The sequence below is a fragment of the Passer domesticus genome, chromosome 1 (assembly GCF_036417665.1).
Source record: "Passer domesticus isolate bPasDom1 chromosome 1, bPasDom1.hap1, whole genome shotgun sequence".
Classification (NCBI taxonomy): domain Eukaryota; kingdom Metazoa; phylum Chordata; class Aves; order Passeriformes; family Passeridae; genus Passer; species Passer domesticus.
Window position 1 is genome coordinate 71,683,326 of NC_087474.1, and position 21,584 is coordinate 71,704,909.

General features: G+C 41.1%; 1 long non-coding RNA gene across 1 annotated transcript; it reads left to right on the top strand.

Moving 5' to 3' along the window:
• The first annotated feature begins 6,657 nt into the window (after positions 1 to 6,657).
• Positions 6,658 to 20,999, top strand: LOC135302726 (uncharacterized). Its single transcript, XR_010364281.1, has 4 exons — positions 6,658 to 6,707; positions 9,250 to 9,437; positions 14,437 to 14,570; positions 20,047 to 20,999. It is a non-coding gene; the product is annotated as an uncharacterized LOC135302726 (long non-coding RNA).
• The last annotated feature ends 585 nt before the right edge of the window (positions 21,000 to 21,584 follow it).

Below are 21,584 nucleotides of genomic sequence, written 5' to 3' on the forward strand. Positions count from 1 at the left end.
TTTTCTCTTCTAGAAATCAGTAAGTTTCTTCCACCTGGATTTAACAGTGAAAAAAAGATCCCAGCCTGAGTTGTGGTTTGCTCATATCTAGACTCTATGACTTCAAGTTCCCTATTTAAATTCTATAAGTTCATAGCCATTTCTGTGGAGTTTTGCGAACTTTACTCTCCAAGGCCTTCCGTCCAACCTCGATTTATTCTGCAGAAGCACACATCTGGCTTGCTACTTTTCCACTGTTACTCATTTCTGAAAAATACAGCTGCTCTACCTGGCCTTGACAGCAAGATTATTACTGGGTTGTGGTGTTAGATTTGGTCGGTTTGTGGGTTTGTTTTGCTTTTTTCTCCACACCCGCGCCCCCCCCCCCCTCCCCTGCCCACCCCTCAGGTCTTCTATCTTTTCTCCTTCTTTGTCCCTCTGTCAGAGTGACAGTCACCATCTCAGAGATCTGGCACGAAAGGCTGGAGCAGCATGATGTGGCTGATATAGGCAAGAAGCCAGAACATTTTGTGTAGGTTAACTGTCCTCCTAGGCAGAGAGCGTCCCTCAGCTCAGACATATGCCAGCAGCCAGCCATTCTTCTGCTCCTCCTCCCCTCCCCAGATATTCCTCCCACCTCCCACTCAGACTTTTATGCTCAGCCCAAGTTGATTAAAATGTGGCTATCATTATAAAAAAAAAAAAAAAAAAAAAAAAAAAAAAAAAAAAAAAAAAAAAAAAGAGAGAGAGAGAGAGAAAAAACGGGGATGATGGTAGTGATGGGGAAATTTCCTAAATTTCCTAGCAGCTGCTGCCTGTCAGTTGGCAAGTTGCTTTTAACCTCTCCATGACAGAAAGCAGCAGTGTCCTCTGGCTTTCCTTTCCTCACTGCTGAAGGGCTCCTGCATGCACTTGCTTCCATGCCAAAGGCATCCAGTGGAGCCTGCTCACGATGGAGAGCGTGACAACTTCCAGCATCCTCCCTGCTGCCTCCTGCCAGTAGCCCTGAGCATGTGGGACACAATATCCTGGTCCCCCAGGGCAGCCCAGCCTGGGGACAATTTGGCAACTCATGGTGGGATGAGCCAAGAAATCATGGCCCTACTAGTAGGGGCCCATCATGGCCCATACTGCTGTCTGGCTGATGCCTTCAGTGGCATCATGGCAGGGGAAGATGACGAGGTGATGTCCTACTTCTTTGTGCAATCAGCACCGCAAAACTGTGTGTGAAAGGCTGTCACCCCCTGCCTTGCCATTTCTAATGCACTGAGGTGGGCACATTGCATGTGTCAGGAACAACCCTGAGCTCCCAGCAGAGCTTTTGGGGGAATGTGCACTTGAAGTCAGATGTGGAGAACACAACTGACACACACATCCTTGGAGCAGGCCAACCCAAACCACAGATGTGCATCACATCTCACCATTCCTGAGGCCTGCAGAACTCAGTGTGAGGCTCACAGCCTGAGACATCTGCTCTTGTGTTGTTAAAATGAGCACAAGAAAGAGTCTGCTCAGTAGTGTGTGTGAGCAGCTAGTAACCTCCAAAGGATGCAAAAAAAGGGAAGGGGCTTGCTGGGAGAGCACCATTGTTTTCTTTCACAGCAAAATATTATGCTTTACAAATTACAGCAACCACAACAAAAAATCCCTCCAAAAAAAAAACAATGAAAAGAAAAAAAAAAGCATTTAAAAAGAAAGAAAACCACAAGCAAGTTAGACCATTTTCCCAAACCTCCAAACACTTTTACCCTCCTTTTCTGTTCCCCTTTTCTGTTTTTCAGAGTCCATCTTGCTTTTGTGCTGTCTCTATGGCCCTGTTCTCTTCATGCTGAAGGCTTGAGAAGATAAGGCAGGGAAGCACTGGTATACTCAAAAATAAATTTATTGAATGTTCTTTCAGCCCTCCGCAATTCAAAAGGCTCAAAAAATATGACAAAAAAGCACATATTGAGTTGAAAAGTCATATGCTAACCCTAAAATACTCAGTTTTGTTTCTACCTCTACAGAATAACCACCTTTAAGTCATTACAAGATTTAAGCTTGGTACATTATATATTGTCACCCACATTTTCAAAAATCAGTGGAAGAATTATGGTTCTTTACTTCAGGTGTCTCAAATAGAGACTCATTATATTAGACCAGGCATCTAAAAAAAGTAAAAAATAATTTATTGAAATGTAATTGTCTATTTAATAAGCCAAGCTGATTAGTTTTTTCATAATTTCCATAAAAGTTACTACAGGATTTTTAGACCAGAAATATTACAGGATACGGCAGATAAGAAAACAAACAGGCCACTTGGTTGCTGGAACATGACTAACAAAACTTTTGCTATTTCTTTATTTATCTGATAATAAAACATGGATTATAATATATCTGTTGAATGACTTGTCACCTTAAAGATGAACTTCTGAAATTTCCAATCCATGGTAATTCCTTTTATTTCAGTATTGATTCCTGTCCTCCATCAAAATGACAATCTATTCAAAGTTTCAAGAGTAAAATCAGATGAGAAATTTCTCCCAGTAAAACTAAAAGAAAAACTAAACTAAACTAAACTAAACTAAAACCAAGTTTAATTTTACTTTCAACTTCAAAAATAAAATCAAAGACATACTATCAATTATTTTTTTAAAAAAGTATTGTCACCTGTACTGGCAATGTTGTTTGGGGTTTTTTTTTTTGGATACAGCAAGACTTTCCAGGCAAGAAAGGTTACTTTGGGCAAGACTGGGTTGGCCAAAACTGCAAGTGTGTAGGCCAAACTCTGATCTTGTAGGATCTAAAGGCACAGATATGTATGACTACAGGAAAAATAGTTAATGCAATTACCAGTAGATCCATTCCAGCAGCGAGCATGTTGATGCTGGAATTATCCAAATGACTGCCTGATGAAAGGATGCATTTGTTCAAAGCACATTTGCCTAGCTCACTAATCTCTGAAGATATCCTGTTGGGAAATCCTTTGAATCCAATACCTGATAAATGAATTTGGCTAGTGAATAAACATCCCACAAACCTATTACTGAAATATTATGCACCTGTTACAAGAATGCTCCCATGCATTAATTTCCACACAGTACCATCCTTCTTTAAAAATGCTTTTTGATGGAGTGTGAAAAGCTGTTACTGAAACTAATGTTACCTTGAGCTCAGAGTTACAGCCCAGTGCTTGGATGCATCTTGAGAAAAGCCTGCCTGCCATGGGTTGGGCTCTCTGCACGCCCCTCTTCCCAGGGCAGCAGAAATCTGCTGGAGAAAATGGCCCTGCCCCAAATCAGGACAGACAGATTCATGGATTGCCCACACCCAGGGTCTGTGACAATTTGGTTTATCCTATGTGTGTTAGTCAGGCAAAGAGAAATGCTACAAGGTTATGGAGCAGGGCTGTTCGTTTGTTGGTGGAGGGTCATTACAGGTACTATTTAGGATTTTCTCCTGCTTGTGAAGCATTCTGTAATCTTTATTGTGGAAAATAGTAAGTAACATGAATGCTTTTCAGTGAATAAATACCCACCTTGCTGCCAAGGACTTCAGCAAATAGGCATCAGATTATTGGCAATGAATTTTATGACTTTGACTTTAACAACTGTGCTTCATGGCTGCTTTGATCAGACAATTGATATTCTGGAGAGGTTGCCTCCACGTGGAGAGAAGCTTAAGCAAAGGACTCTGCATAGGACTGGTGAAGGAGAAAGAGTGAAAATTCCCTGAGCATGCCAGAGGGGAAGGCTCACAAAGACACACCATGTCGGACACTGGAGGGTAAGTGCTGGACAGACTTTCCAGATCACTGTTCTATTAAATTGGTCCACTGGCAGAGATGTTTCTATGCCATGGTTAATAACATTCTTTATAAAGGTCACCTCTACATTTGTAAAAAAGAACATCAGTTTTTCAAGGCACATACTAAAAAGTCAGTTGTTTAATCAAGGAAGAGCACTAATTCCAGTACCCCTGTCCACTGAAAAACTGAAATCCAGACCTTACATTTCAAGCTACATAGGGGTCAAATACATGCAGAGAAATCATTTGTTGTCTAACAGCTGAATGCAATAAAACTGCAAACTTTTCACAGATAATTTGCAAAAGAAAGAGAGGCTAAATTAATTGAATAAATTATTTCCTATGAATCATTCACTCTGCTCTAATTAACAGGAGCTTGTGTACTCAGCTCCTTCTGCAATATCTCCATGGCTGCCCCTAAGGGTCAGAGTCCCTGAGAAATCCTTAATTTTACTTTCAAATGTGTTTTCATTAAGTTGTAGTTGGAAACAACAACAAAAAAAGATACTCTGAGGAAGAAAGGAGGACAAATCATCAAGGGGACTTAGTAGCGGTTGAACTTCAATTAGGGATGGCATCTCAGTTCTTCACAGAAATATTTGGGTGCTTATCTGGACTGCTCACACCACCTGGATGAAGGGCTTCTCAAAAGCTCCCACTATCCAGATGCCACACTTCCCCTAATTAATCCTCCTTTGGACCCAAAACCTCATAGTTAGCCTGCACACTGACGTCTCCCAGGATTGCTGCAAACATTATTAGGCTGTACATTAGAAGAGTTGCCAGGAAATTGGACGGGCAGGCACAGATTAGCTGGCACTGGAGGGATGGGGAAATGAGGGAACATTAGTTCCCTCATGGGTACCAGCAGATGAGTGCCTGCTTCTGCAGCACATAACACACTCATTGCAATGCAGCACCTTCCCTGTCCCCTCTTCCAGTGAGGTGAGAGAAGCCTCTGAAGCTTCAGAGCTTGTTAACATTTGTAAAGGTTTTAGCTACAGGGGGTTTTGTTTGCTCTGTTTTGGGGTTTTTTCCTTTGTTTTGGGTTTTTTTGTTTTGGTTTTGGGTTGTTTGGTTTTTTTAATGGTTGAATTCAATATGGGGATGGCTGACATTGTCAATATGTTTGCTTTACTGTAAAATAAAGTGTCTGCTCCACTGTAATCCTCTGGGCTGGCGGACTCCAGAGGGTGGCAGTGGAGAAGTGGGACAACCCGGTTCCTCTACTGGAGGTGACACTCTCCCCTGCAAGCCAAACTGCTGTACCATCCAGAAGATTTTTGTCAGTGAACAACCAGAGAAGGAAGAAGAGGGAAGCAATGACTGGCCAAACCCAACCATTCTCAGTCAGGAAAAAAGCAACATCAAAGTACTAAGCCAACAACTTCCAAAGATTTCAAAGCACACTTTGCTCTGAGCTCAGATTAGTAAACATTTGGGAATTTTCAGGGTTTTGCACATTCTCTATCCTTACCACATACTTCGAAATTTCTCTCTTGACCTATTAATGACTTCTACTGCATTCAGTGCCCCAGGGCCCTGACCCACATCAGAGCCCCACTGCACTGGGCACACGGCAGCAGAGACTGCCCTGAAGAGCCCACACTGTAATTAGGCAAGGCAGAAGGAAGGTGGAAAAGGGAATAGCAGTGCCAGGAGGGCCTGGGATCTCAGCAAGGTGGCTGTCCTTCTGACCTGCTGCAGGAGAGGCAGAGCGTGGGTCTCATGGCCCAGGGTGAACTGTCCTCCTCTGCCAAATCTGCAGTCACACATACCGTGGGTGCTGCTCCACATAAACACTGACAGCAGTTAAATGCTCCCTCTGCAGAAAGAAGCAACATCCTTCCCTTGCCTGCCCTAAGGGAAAGGCAGGCAGCTGTGCTGTTCTGCACCTGACCACAGACTGGCAGGATACCTGCAGGAACCTGAGTTTGTTGTTGTTTTTCAGAGTTTCTACTCTGTCTGTTGGTAGAAAGTCTGAGACAAGATTTTAAAGGAAAAAAAGCTCACACAGAAAGATCATTTCCTCTTATAAAAGGACCCTGGGAACAAGACAAATGTTACAGTAACTGGAGAGAAATAAAATTAAACCAAAATTATTTTCTCCTGAAAATTTAAAAGGATTATGTTCCTGGAAAAAGCCCCCTTTCCCTTTGCACAGTAGTCAAACAGAGGTCAAAGGAATTAATAATAAAGTATCCGTGTAATAGGATGTGTAGAATCCAGTTACAAATACAGAATTTATAAAAGCATTTTCTGAAAAGAGACAAAATTATTCAGAACCACTCTTCCAGAGAGTATAAATACACAATTATGTCTGATCTTGGCAAGCCGTTGAAGGAGTATATTGGTAACAGAACAATTATAAATAGACCAGTTTGTTTCCTTGCTTCCTCTGGTATTGTTCTGTTTACTATGGAGACTTCTCATGCCCATATAGGCACAAGAGAAGAATTGGCCTGTATGTTTTGCAGCAAATACATAAACATATTGGCAAAGCAGGTGTAAGTTGGATCACTGACTCTCTTATGGCTGTACTTTGTGTTACTCTAGTCTCATTCTGAATTGTGAACCCTCTTTGCTCAGTGCTACACAAACACACAGGGTAACCTGCTCCATTATTTACCTTAAGGTTTGGTGGGAGTTGGTTTTGTTCTGTTTTTGTTTTTTGGAGATTTTCAAGGAGATTAAAAAAGTTGATATATGTATACAGACACACTTCCAAAACTGATTAAATATTTAAGGGGAACCAAGAAAGCTTGGACCTACTGCCCCAAATAGTGTCTATATAGCATGAGCTGTCTGAGATCTTTGCTTTGTAAATAACATTTAATCCATATACTTGCTTTTGTTTAGATATCTTCCCAGGTCTCTGCTTTCCTGCAGGCTGGTTTGTGCTGATATTGACATTCCTATTCTTGAGAATAACACCATAACAGGTACTATTCTGCTTGATTCAAGAGATGTAGAAGAGCCATGCCCTGAATCTGTCAGAGGGCATCTTTATACATTAATGTTTTCCTTTGAAAACTGAAGTAGAAGCTGCAAAGATTGAAATCCGGGTGTATGTAGGAATGCCTTGACTCTCATGACAAATAACATTTAGAGGGTTTTTACTCAAGATGGAGAACTGCTCAAGAGGGAGGGAGGGGGATCTGAGTTTCTGAAGTGCCAAGCTTAGTGGTCCTTTATTATTGTAAAGGACGCTGCTGCACTCCAAATATTCCTTCAAGATGCACAAAGGTGCACTGAAGGTTGGGCAGAAGCCTGATTTAAGACACTTTTCAGATAGTAAACCAGATAATCAGCTAAAGCTTGCCAAGACAAAAGTTAAAAACCCCCACCTTTTACCATTTCATATTGGTTTTCCGTTTCTTGTTGTAGTAAATACTGTCCTCTTCTATTTATTACCCATGAGCTCTTTATCTGGGCTCAAAAACTAAAATTATGCTTTAGGGAACTATTTTTATTCTCTTTACAACTGTTCCTTTTTTTCTCTATCATGCAATTAAATGCAAGAATTGTGGATATATTTTTATTTCACATTTAGTTTTGGGAACTCAAGCTCTGTGTATATGAAAGTAACTTTTCATACAATTTACTGATAAATACTGAATTCGATTCAGTAAATCCTCTAGAGACCAGAGATGTTTTTAATACCTGTATAAAGTTATATCATGTGCATAAGTGCCTTCTTTATTGCAAGTGACCTAAACTTATTTAAGTGCTTTTCTCCAGTACTAATGACAATGCACAACACAAAAACAACAGCATCCATTATTCTAATGTTCTTCCTAGCATCATAAAAAGTTTCTGTGTGTGCTTCTTCTCACCTATGAAACAACCTCTTTCAACTGAAATGCTGTTTATTACTTTCTTTTACTTACCATTTTTCTGGGCTTCATAATTAAACCTGTGTTAAAAGGCTTTTGTGGTTCTCCACAGAATGGAATGTTTAGTCTTCAAGACAGTTATGAAACTCAGACTTGCTACGTGCAGATGATTGAGGGGATATCCAAGTCAATACTCCTACTGTGACTGTATCAACAAGCTCCTCCTTGGACTGTTTTTTCTCATTTCCTTGGTGAAAGAGTGGCTTTCATTATCCTACCTTTGATTTGTGTGATTTTGTGCTCAGACACATAACATTTCCAATGCTGGCCACATTAAAAAAAAGGAGGGGACCAAAAAAAAACAAAAACAAAAACAAAAAAAACCACCCAGCAAACAAAAACCACCTCATTACTAAGAAGGTGTGAAAAATATTTTTCATATTTATATAATAAAATTTTTCATTTAGACTTCACAGACTCAGGCCAGGGCCAAACCTGGCCCTCCCAATTGGAAATGATGCAGAAGAGAAACCAGGATTAGGACTGTTCAGTATTTCCTTGCCTTCTTTACCATTCTGATTTGTGACATACATAAAGGTATATTCATCTTGTGGTATCTTTGGCATCAAGAGCTAGGTCAGATAACACCCAAAAAATTCTTGCTTAGTCAAGAAAAGCATATTTTCTAGGCAGAATAATCTATCCACACAACAAAAATTAATTCCAAACTGTGCAATATTTGAATTCTGGATGCTGTGGCAGCGTTTCCATGTTGTGTGGCTACCAGCTCCAGGCTGCATGGGATGCACACCATAGTGTGTCCGGGTCCTTGCTGGTCTCAGAGCAACATCAGCTATGCAACTTGCACTGCAGTCATTTAGCAGATCTCCCAACTGCAGCCCTTCCCCTCCTTTTCAGCATCAATTTCCTTTAGCATTTTATATTTTTCCTGTCTTTTCAGGTGTTTTTCTTTGCCTTCCTGTTTCTGGTGCCCCAGGGCACAAAGTTCACCTTCTACCAGGCCTCTGGTAACAGCACTGTCCCCAGCACTGTACCTGCCCATCTCAAACTCACCCCCCAATATTCCCACCTACCCCCCTCCTCAGTTAGTATTCTTCCCAAATCAGAAACTACTGTAAATAGGGAAGAAAGATGGCAGAAGAGCAGTTTGGGGGTCACCTTAAGATGACATCATTAGGTACAACCCACAAGCAGTGGAATGTCAGGGGTATATGAAGTGCTGCTTCAAAAATCATGGAAATGGTAAAGGACTGGCATTCAGAGCAACCATGGGGTAGAGTCAGGCCAAAAGTCAAAGCCCTTTGCATCCCTAGGTAGACAGAGTCATCAAAGTACAAGAGCTATCTAATTTCCTACACTGCTAAAGACACCTGGATAAAATACTCTGCAAGTAAATTCTCCAGTTACATGTTTATGCAAGAGTTGGTGGAGCAGAAAAGTTGCCAAAAGGACCTCAGACAATACATAGGAGTTGTATCAAGTGTCACATGGAAATTACAGACAACCCCCACATGTTAATATTTAACCAAGAATTCAACAAATTTTGTACTATCAGCAACTTCCAGCAACACAAACTGCACAGCACAAGCAAAAAATCATATTAAAGAATCCACTTTCTGTTTCTCAGGTTGTCTTTTATTCACCTCTCCTCAACTAAGCAAGTAGAACAGCCAGCAGTGTTGAATATACTGGTATTCATCTACCTGAACAAAGTATTTGGAATAAAGCATCAAAATGTAGAACTGACTCTTAAAGTACCAAGAGGCAACAGCAGGATCCTGCAAAGCTAATTCCTAGCGTAAGGAACATAAGTAGGTAGGTAGCTGGAGAATCAGTGGTTCCAGATGCAAGTCTTATTTCATGAGAAAAAAAACATCAGGAGCCTTACTAAAAATAGAAGGCATTTTTAAGTTCCAAAAACCAGAGCTGCCCTTAACATGTTGTGAATTCCAATTCATAACAAAAACATGTATATATTCAGATACATTATATGATACGAAATCAGGGTGTACTACTGTTTATTTAAAATCCAAAGTTTACATATAAGCTAATGAGTTGTGGACAGATTGATTCAAGAGGAATCAGAGCTGACATTCCTCACCTTGAATAAAGCTGATCCCTTCAGGCACAAAAAAAAAAAAAACAAAAGGGTGTTTTAGCTGAACCTTGCAACCAGCCCCACGGGCTTCTGCCACTGAGCCTCAGGAGCACCTTGTGTTCTGCAGGGCCATGTTGTGCAAAGCCAGATGCGGAAAGAACCCTCACTTTGGGACCGCAGTAGTCCAGAAAGCCCTAACAAAGGTCTGCCCTACAAAAATGAAGGTCATTCTTTCTTAATGAGTAAAGCCTTTTATACTGACAAGGTTTATTCTTCCCGGCTGCTCTGCATTCTTGTAGCATAACCCTGAGGGCTTTCCCCCACCTCCCCCATTTATCTGCAAAATAAAATTTCTGGATCATTTCTACAGAATATTTGCATCCCAGCTTTAACAGGGCTAAAGTCACTCATCCTTAGTGTGGTTTATTTATTTCTCAGCCTTAGTGTGGAAACAAATCCAACAATCATCTTCTGCCCCAGTCACCTTTTCCTTGCAATGAAACAATCAAACCATTTCCTAGAACTACTTTCTCTTCCCTCAATCCCTCTGAGCACCTTTTCCCTACTTCTATTTAACGTCTGCCCTATTAATGTGATTATATGAAACCCTGAAAGATAATCTTCATGGAAATATTTGACAAGTGGCCAAAAAGTACTGCTGATACCCAGACATGGAGAGGAAGGAGCCCCATTAATGTGCTTGCTAGACTGCACAGAACGCAGCTCTTTGATGGGCACACATGGCATGCTAAAGAGATTAAAACAAGAGATGAAAATAAATGACAGGGAGCAGAGAAAACAAAGTAGATGGGGCCTGGGTGTCTCGGGGGGTGTATAATGGGATAGAGAGATTTTCACCTCGAGGTCAGCTGCCTGAATCCGATGCAGGCTCGCAGCAGCAGAGCTCTCACAGCCCCTCAGGTGCCAGATTGGCACTAACTGATATGAAATGTTGTTAGCCTGGGTTTATCCCTGAAGGAATAATGGTCAGACCTCTTCATCAAGAAACATGGCCTGCCTGCCGCATTTCCTTCCTTCCACTCAAGCCTGGCTCTGCCAGCCCAAAGGAGTCCAGCCCACATTCCTGTCACTCTATTTGCTGGGTGTGTCATTGCAAAGGGCGAGCAGGGGCCAGGCAGTTTCTGAGAGATGAATCCAGAAACAGTAACGATGTAGAATAGGGAGGGCATCCTTCCCAAGCCAAAGCAAGGGTGAAGCTTTCAAACATCACATAGGGCCACACACTGCCAGAGCTGTCTGAAAAACAGAAATTGTTTTCTTGGGAGAAGAATGTGAAAAAAAAAATATGATTGGGAACTTTGTCACCTCCAAATTGGGAGTACAGAAATGCTGTTAATTTCTTGTGGTGAAGTGAATTATTTCACTTTGAATACTCAACTGAAGTTGAGTATTACATGTTGAAATGCTGAGGTAACACATTTTTTTTCTGACCTTTTCAACTCAATTGTCCTTACATTTACTCAGGAAAGCAAGAGTAAGTTCAGGTGTTTCTCACAACAATATGTCACAGATTTCAGAAAAATGTATTCAAACAAAAAATAACAATCTTATAGCAAAATATAACAAAAGAACCACTTAATTATTAGTTGTTCTGGAAGAAATATGTTGACAAATCACCACCTAAATTAAGACGAAACCAAACAGCTTTTTATTTTTGTATACTGTGTATTTTTTCAAAAAAGGAGAATGTTCTTAACAGGTTATTTTCCCCAAACCAGTGTTTAATCCCATAATATGCCACAGCCTTTCTGCATGATACATAACACAAGTCATTTTAGGTGAAATCCCAGCCCTGCCGAGGTCAGGCCTGGGAATTCATCTGTGGATTTCAGCATGGCCTGGATTCAACTCTAAATCCATGCATTGTAAATCCCTGGCTGTGAAGAAAGGATAATGGTATCTTCTGTAATGGACAGGGAGCTGCTACACAGCAATTAAGAAAAGCAAACAGATGAACACTAAACTATGCTTTTAGAGTATATTGCCTGTACGGGCTGGCATTACCCATAATGTTATAGGGGGAAAAGGCACATCCTTGCCAGCATAGCTGTTTCCAGTCTAGTGCATTTCAGTGGCAGAATAATATCTATCTCCATACTGGTGAAGTGCCCCCACCTACTGCCAAGAGGAACAGAGAAGGCATTTATTTCACTGCAAAATAAGGGTGGACATGCAGAGGAGCAGTCCCACCAGTGTACCAGCACTTGGCAGGCAGCAGATGGTGCCAGATTTTGGCCTAGAGGCAGCTGGATGTGGCTGGCTGTTGCCTGGCATCCTGAGGGGCTGTAACAAGGTGAACCCTTTTAGTTATAAGACAATGATTAAAGCAGCCAGACAGGAAAGACAAATAAAGCAGGGACCTAGCAGGATTATAGAATGAGCATGTCCTTCCGGAGACCTCAGCTGGGGGCTGCTTGCTGCGGTGGTGGGGGTTGAAGCTGAAGTAACCAGGGTATCTCTGGAGTGCTTATCAGTGCCCACTAAGCCAGTGCAGGAGCAAACCACCTTTTGGCCTGGAACCCTTCCAAAGTGGAGTGTTAGTTATTGTGGCAAAGGGTAAAGCAGGTGGTTTGATCCCCTGTGAGTTTCACTCATGTACAATCGCAGGGTTGACTTAGACCAACGTTTTAACAACCACCACTGCAAGTTACGGGGTAGCCAGCTTTGTAGGGGTTTGGGTTTTGCTTTACTGGCGCACTTAAGAACCCAAGAGGGAAAGAAAAGAAGATATGTTGGGGTTTTTTTGTCATTTGCAAGTTCTGTTATCCTATGATTGTTTTAGAAATGATCCGTGTATATGTGACACAAACCAGAGAAAAGGTTGTATTGATGTTAAGGATCTGTGGTGGAGTGTGCTCACACGTGTACTCAGATGTGTGTATATGTACTTGACTCTATGTGTTTATATGTCCACACAAGACTGAGCTCTGATGCTGCTTCTCTCTCCAACTCAGAGGACCATTTAGGTCCTCTTTAGGTGGAAAAAACATTTAGGTCCTCATTTAGGTGGAAAAAAACCTTTCAGATTTTTCACTCCAGCTGTTAATCCAGCACTGCCATGTCCCTAAATGCCACATGTACATGTCTCTTTAATACCTCCAGGAATGCTGACTACGCACTTCCCTGTGTAGCCTGTTCCAAGTTTGACCACTCTTTTGCTGAAGAAATTTTTCATCGTATCCAATCTCAACCTCCCCCAGTGCAGCTTGAGGTTGTTTCCTTATCCTATATCCTGATGCTTGGGAGGAGAGACAAACTCTTACTTCACTACAGCCTCCTTTCAGAGGAGAGTGATAAGTTCCCCTCTGGTGCTTCATTTCTCCAGGCTAAACACCCCAGATTCCTCAGCTGCTCCTCATCAGACTTGTGCTCCAGACCCTTTCCCAGCTCTGTTCCCCTTCTCTGGACATGCTCCAGCCCCTCAATATCTTTGTTATGGTGAGGAGCCCAAAACTGAACACAGGATTTGAGGTGTGGCCTCACCAGTGTGGAGTACAGGGGGACAATCCCTGCCCTGGTTCTGCTGGCCACACTGTTCCTGATACAGGCCAGCGTGCCATTGGCCTTCCTGGCTCATGTTAAGCCACTGTTCACCAACACCCCAGGGTACTATTCCCCTAGGCAGCTTTCCAGCACCTCTTCCCCAACCCTGTAGTGTTACATGGTGTTGTTGTGATGTTAGCGCAGGACCCGGCACTGAGTCCCATTGAGCCTCATACAACTGGCCTCTGCCCACTGATCCAGTCTTAATTCTAACTTGTTCAGGTTTTGTAAATCAGTTTGCTCAGGTATTGTAAATCAGTCCAACATAAACTAAGATTGTATGTTCAAATTTTCCAATATTTTAGTAATAAGTGTACTGACCTCATAATGCTTGAGCCACCAGAAGCTGCACATGGGACCTGGCCTCCCTGTAGTGATGTAGAGGCAACTGCTACTTCTTGGACAGATGGCAGGACCCCTGTGACAGAAAGCTTAATTAAACACTGTGATGTGCAAATCTTACCTAAACAAGGTGATCTAGAAGATGTAGTCAATTCCCACAGTTGTTATGTCACTGGTGATACCCCTGATGGAAAATTATGCAAAACAGAGCTTCACTGGGTTTTGAAAAAGCTGTTTTATATGTCAAAGCTGGGATATTTGTAAAATGCTGTGGGGTTTCCATGGAAAATTCCTTGGCCCTTTTTAGTTCTTTATTCAAAGATGCACTAAAAAGGACTCAATTAATTTGTATATTGTATAAAATAAATCAAATTTTCAACAGGTAAGAGTTTAATCCTACAATGAAAAATTAAGCTGAAACCAGGCCTGACTTTTATCCATGTAATCCTCCATGTGTCAGGCACAATTTCAGCAAGATGGTAAAAGAAACTACTTGTTTTACTTATGGATTTTTGAGGACCTTGCTGTAAGAGATTTTAATCAAGAGTCAATGTTTCTGAGTAGAGCCTAACCCTATATAAGCAAGGACAAGGATGGGATCAGTAGCTCTGTGCCTCCATCTAAGTTCACAGATCATAACCTAAAGCTGTCTGGAGATAGAGAGCTCTGTTTCCCCTTAGCTTTCAAGGCCTTAAAGTTGGTTTCCCCCCTTCCTGGGAACAAAAATTAAACTGTTTAATTTTTTTTAATGGAAATATAACAGCATCAGAACAGCTATTTGAGAGTCAAATTTTTCTTCTTCTCTTTCAGGAAAGGGGAAGGTCAGGACAAAGAGAAAGGTTGCGAGAAACTGAGTTCTTGTGCCCCTATGTCCAGAGCAACACTTTCCCCATGTGATGCAGTGAGGGAACCTGGTGTTCCACAGCCATTACTCAAAGCTCCAGGTTAGCAAGAAAGTTGCTCACTGTCTTTGGTCTGTTTCTTTTCCTCCAGCCATTAAATGAGAAATTTAATCAAATCCAATTAACTGCAGGAACATTTCACTCAGCTGCGTGTGTTTGGAGCTGCTTTGCTGTCAGCCCGCCCGGGATGATGAGATTATCCATGCTTATTAATATGATTCCATTTAACTCTGCCGCTGCTTGATATTCTGAGGCACAAAAAATTGTGCAGCAAAGGTGGTTCCTGGATGAAAAAAGGCCTCTCTTCTATAATGTTGTTTGCATACTCCAAGCTTTATTACTCTTCCTGTGTGCATCTTAAGTGCAGGCCTAAACCCTTGCAGGAGTGGAGCCAAAATGCGCTGAATTCCTGTGCCATCCATTGGTGCTGCTGACACAGAACATATGCCGGGCTCATGTGAGCCCATGCATCTCAGATGCTGTTCTCCACATTCCCATTTGCCCCTTTGTTAAGATCCTGTAGACAGAGAGCCTCAATTCCTCTTGGTCTTTGTCAGTTAGGAATTGAATCTCCAGGTCATCACCACGTGGGTAATTTTTTTGCCTTATTTGTATGGTAACTTCAATCTGGTTGATTTCTTACTGTTCACTACTCAGAAATAGAGAAAAAAGGCAAAAATGTTTGCCTAGGAAATTAAATACTCTTGAAAATATAGTCACATGGATTAGGAAAAACAAGGACAAGCTTCAAAACAGTAAGTCTGGGGGCCAAATTTTCACATGTCACGATTGCTTAGTGCTCCACTCCCACGTTGTCGTCACACGCATCATCACGAGATGCCACATTTGCTGTGTGCCTCTAGCCTGCATTGTGGTCGTGCAAATGCTGGCTTTTCCTTCAGAGGCATCCATCCTCAAATGGCTCTAATGCATCTCAGCTCCTGTTTGAGATGTGGCAGGAAAAGATAGCATCTGGCACAGGATTATTCTGCGCTATTTGCATGCCAACGAGTGACGCTCAAGCCGTTTCCTGAGGATCTGGGACTAGCTGATATCTCTTGCAGACTCCTAATTCCCCAGGGAAGGACTCTGTGAGTGCTTTTCCCCTTCTTTTTCTGTCATATGCTGCTCTTTACTGAGCTGGGAATGGGGTGTGGTTTGGCTGCCTCTAGCCCCTCAGAATGAATGCCCATTAATGCCAGTAAGTGCATCCCTACAAACTCAATTTCATGTCTAATTTTAATAGAATCTGCTTCAGATACAGTAAAACCTTCAATTAGCCCAGTCACTTTTGGGAAGGCAGTGGACAGTAAGGATGCTTGTAAAAACTGAAGAACAGCCCTAGTGGGAATAGTAGTGGTAGGATTCTAGATCTAATAAAGGATTGCCTGAATCACTTCTAGTCTATAACTAAAAAAAGGAAGTATGGAAACATATCAACGCAATGGAAAGGACAGAAGAGTTAAGGAGCCTGAGAGTTGAAAAATTCCCATGCCCCCAGCTTTCTGACCAGGAGAAAGTCACCTTTAATACCTCAGTCTTCCTGTCTATATAATAGAGGATGTAACACAGGCTCATGTTTGCTAAACCCTGAGATTAGAAAGGTAGGGCAGTAAATATGTGCAATCTATGTTGACTTAAACTGAGCTTTAAAAAAACCCTTTTAAGTAACAATCTAATGCAGATTATATGTCTCTATATATATATTTTATAATAGCTTTTAGAAATACATGTCATGGCCTTTATTTATGATTTAATTGTGCTGGTGTCACTGTGACGTGATTTCATTTGAATTATGACTCCAATGGGAAATCAGCATGTCACCTCAAAGTCAGGGGAAGTCTTCAGGGGACAGTATAAGAGAGAGGCAATGTGGGAAGGAGATTTCAGAGTTGTAGTAAAATTAATGTGATTTGATATAGTGACTGGAGCTAAGTGACACATTTTACTACCTGCACTGGTCGATAATGATCTGTAGGAGCCCAATTCTGAAACTTTCTTGGCTTTTTCTTGTCTTCTCATATGATGTGGCCTGACCTCCAGCTGTCTTATCCTTTATCCATGGGAATCTCTTACTAGTTTTCAGTCCCAGTACTTCTATTGTACAATTCACTAACCTCTTAGCTGATAAACTAAAGTTGCACAAAGTAAGTTAAATAAGTACATCTCTAATAAAGAGTAAAAAACAGGCAGAAGGAGGCAGAGTTGTCTACTGTTAGTCAGCTAACAGCCAGTCAGAGATAGACAAGGAAAATAAAATATCTTTTTACTCCATCAAGAAATTCAGTAAATGCAGAAATTTGTCTTCTTTCCTTACATTGACAGGCACCCAAGAAAGACTTAAGAAATAAATAAATTAGAGAGACCTAAAAGACATTAAATGGGCAAAAATTTGGCAACACTTGATTGTCAGATATAGCTACTGTTATTCTCCTTTTTACCGCTATTCCTTGCCTATAAATTCTGTAAGAAACAAAACTTTCAGAAAGAGGATTGGTTTAATATGTAGTCAAAATGCTAAATGGCTGGAAGTGAGCCTAGGAAAAGGAATATTTTCTCCATTTCTCCTTTAATTTCTTCTCAAGACAAAGGTTGGCAAAGTATACAGCTCTGACATGCAATTTTTTTTGTTGTTCACAATTCCATTTTTTGTTCTAGCATTTGTAAAATGTATTCTTTACAGCATCTCTGGGGACATATGAAAAATGTAAATCGTCAAGTTATTATAAACCTCATTAGACTACTTCCTTGGAAGAAAACTCTTTACATTCCTCACAATAGCTGTTCTGTAGGGCAGAAATGGAGGAAGTAGAAAGACTCTGTATCATGGGCTTGTGCTTTATACAGACCAATGGAAAAAGGAAATTCCAGCAATTGCGTCCCCCACACTACAGTAATGCCGCTTTTACAAACCCAGATTTAAATCTAAGCTGTAATGCATTTGATAATACTGATTTGGTCTAAACATTTCCAGCTCTTGCCATCATGCACTGCCAAAGCAACGTGGGTCACAGAGACATCACCGCTCCACAGAAATAAGGAGCCCCCTGCAGACACTGATGCATTAATTTTACTGACTTTCTTTAATTAACAGCACAAAGTAAACACAATAATGTGCTTCAAGGCTTGTGCTACCCAAAGTGAGCTGTAGGCATCACAAATCATTACTCACAAACAAAGGATGAAGAGGAGAAAACCACCCTCAGACTGGACCTTAGTTCTACCCAGGGCACCAGAGGAAGCACAGAACTGCTAAAAGCCCTCTCCCCAGAACTGTAGTGCTTGAATACCACAGCTAGGGACTATCCCTGCACAAACCCCAGGTGATTCCTCTGGCTTGGCAGCACTTTTGAGAAATACTAGACATAGCTGAACAAAGTTGTTGCTACCATCTTTCTGGATGTACATCTGTTAGCAGAGATAATTGTTTTAATTATTGTTGGTTCTAACAACTTGATAAATCATTGCAAATGCATTTCATATTTAGCATTAGTTTTATATTTGCAAATGACTTAGGAGGATGTTGTAATGAAAGATATCAACTGCTATAAAATGATATAGTATCTCAAAGCGTGACAGAAGACTATGCTGACATCTTTGAATGACAATGTGTCTTAATAATATATAACATGCTGCTAATGTCCTGACATCTGTTAGTCATCTATTAAACATTTTAAACATCATCACCCATGTTAAAAAATCTGAGCTAAATAAGACCATGGGAATGATAAGGAATAGAGACAAAAGGATGAGGAAATTCACTGATTTAATTAAGATGTATTCTTAAGGTCTCCAGCAATATCTCAGAGTAGTAAAGACATTAAAAGAAATGCCAAGACTTGGAATTTGCTGGCTGTGCCACACATCACAAATAGAAAAGCTGAGGAAAATAGGTTTTGATTTAATTTTGTTGTTACAAAATACAAAAAACCCTGTGGCATAATACTGGAAAGTTTGAAGAAAATAGCACTGCCTAATCAGTCAGCCAAAGTGCTGGTGTATGAAGCACAATGTGCTCTTCCTGCAGAAAACAGAAGACGAGTTACCACATCCAACTCAATTCTCTCCCACTGTAGCATGAGAACATGATTAATAGGTTGGGTCAAAATATTTACATTTAGAAATATTAATTTGCTCCTTCCCAAGAGGTTCTCTAAGCCTTAATGCATTGCTATTTTTATTTCTTTGATTCATATCCTGGTAACTCTAAACAAACAGGCACTTGCAGATTTACATCCAATCTAAACATCCATTAAACCCACGTATTGTGAAAGCCTCTGTTTCCTTTTCCTATCCACCTTATCATTTGGATCCATGACCTGGGGACACCTCTGACCCACTTGATGGTGAAACATTTATTTCCAAATCTGGAGCATTCAAGCACAAGGAATAACCCAGTACTTCTCTTCTATAGTGTTTGTGCAAACAACTTCTCCCTGAGAAGGATGGCACGTGGTTACTTGGAGCCACACAATGCTGTTTTCAAGGGGTTAACGGAGAAAGGCAGGAAACATGTTCCCTTGGTGTGATTAGCCTCCAGCCATGCTGGGTTTCTGGTGATTCCAAAACGAAATATCTGAGCTTGTTTCCCCATGGAGAGACTACTGAGTTTGTAGACTTCTCAAGCAGGATGTCTGGATAAAGCTGCAAGCAAGCTCCTGAGGGTGCCTGCTACAGAGAGATGCTGGATGCAGATTGAATTGGGGTGATTTCAATGCATTCATTCATTCTCCATCAGTGTCTGCTCTATTTTTATTCACCTAAAAGCTGGCACCTCTGTATGCCAACTCAGTGTCATCCAATGGACAAGAGCTGTCCTACCAGTGACCTATTTATCTTCTGATAAGACTCTAAATTATGTCCTTGGGAAAGGGACCAAACCCAGAGGGCAGTAGTGTAAAATTTACTTAGAGATTTTTAATCCTCTCATTCAAATTAAAAGTGGATTAAGTACTATCCTGGGCAGTTACTAATCTGATGGATATTAATTCTAAGAGTGTTCATAGAATAATATAAAAGATAGCAGTTCTAAATCAAGTGGCATGTTATATATCAAATCACATCAAAACTGAGCTCTAAACATTTCTACAGCAGAAAATCCTGCCAGAGGCAACCAGCTCACCTTTGTATCAGTTTTCTGACATCTTTAGTGTGACTCTTCACTGAAAATTGTCACCAAGAGGCCCCAGAAAACCAGGTGTCTAAGCCCATGTCTGTGGGATCAAACCCATCCCACTAATGCCAGAATGACAGAGATGCACAACAAGCTCAAGAGCACAACAAAATTATTTCCATGTCAGGTTTGAAAGCTGGTTACTATTTACTGCACACTTAAGCCTTGCACAGGGTGATTTTATTTTTTATTCAAACCATAATCTAGCTGTTAATAATGGAAAAAAAAATATTTTAATGCATCAAGTAAATTCTTTTGTTGTATCCCCAAATAGTCATCTGAGATTTACATGAACCTTATTACATGCTAATTTTATCTTCCATTTTTGGTAATCGCTCCTAATAGGGTCACTTTGGAAAACAGCAGCCTCTTCCTATGAGCTCCATTTCCAGGACAATGAAACAGTCTTTGCAGTTTCCAAGTTTTCCACAACAGTTGTGTGGCCAGGCATGTTGACAGGGTTTGGGAGCAGCTGTGTGCACCTCACCTTGACAAAAGATGCACCAGGCCTCCTGGCTCAAGGCTTGCAGACTTCTTTTTTCCTCCCTCCTCAAAGCAGAGTGGCAGCATGATGGAAAGGTGTGACAGCCCTGCTCTGCATCACATCACTCACTGAGCTGGTGGACAGTGCATAATGAAATCTCTAAAACTGCCTTTCTCCTCCAATGGCTTCCTTCTCTCCCACTTGTGAGCCTACCCCAAGTCCTCTTGGAGGTCAATAACACCAAACACAAGGGAATGCCATGCCTGGACCCACCTCCCTTGATCCCAGAGGTGACCCAAAAAGGAATAACAAATTGCATATGTGTGACCCTTGTTCATCTTTATAAGGCATAAAGATACATGAAAGGATTTGTTGCTGATCCACTCAGTTGTAAAGACTCAATAAATATATTTAGAACCAGTGCTTTTTGAGCTGTGTGAGGGCACTTTGGTTTGGGGTTTTTTAGTTAGACGATTAGTAGGGTTAATGATACTGCAAATGAAGTTAACTCTCTATTGTCAGAGGACACAATGGCTTGCACGGGGTCCTGTGACAGCATCTGCTCCATTTCTCTCTTAAGAGAGAAATGCACCATTGATGATGTTATTGGAGGTTTCCCATTACATGGGATATCACTCCGCCTTGGTGGACCAGAAAACCTGCTGAAATGAGGATACATGTCAGTGTCCTGAACCTGGCTTAGCTGCTCAGGGTAAGAATAGTGCAGCAAATTGCTGATCTCACTGATGTGAGGTGATGTGTAAGGTCTTCAAGCAGAAAAGCCCCCGGGACCATAGGGTGTTAATAGCTTACTTAGGAATAGCAGTAGAGATTTGGTTAAACGTGAAAAAACTTAAAGCTGTCTCTACCTTGCAAAAATGGAGTCCTTATTTTTATGGCAAAAGACTTTCTTAGCTGCAAGTGTCAGCAATGTGTTCCTCACTCCAGGTATTTATCTAATATAATTAAGTGTGAAGTAGAGTATAACATTGCTGAAATGCAATATAAATTAATTCTGCATTCATAATATATAGACACAAGAGAGTGTATTCATTATTCCTCCATTTTCAAAGCATATTTTGGCATTTTCTGCAACAATTTCTTACTTCTCTGGTTCCTTGCCTGAAAAGTAGCATCCAACTAGCCATTTATAAATGTTTTCTATCTATAGTGTTGTTATAACCTTTCTCCATCTCCATGATGCATATACTATATATTTTCCACTTGGCAGGAAAACAGATGAGCAACACTTTTGCTTCTGCAGCTGTTGATTATGTAGAGGGGAGGCTGCTACAATTTTCCCTAAGGGAGCTTAGCAAGGTTCCTTTTCATTTCTTTTTGTTTGAGGCATGCCTTTATAGCCAGCAATTCACTCAGCACCTTGACCACGAATCCCTTG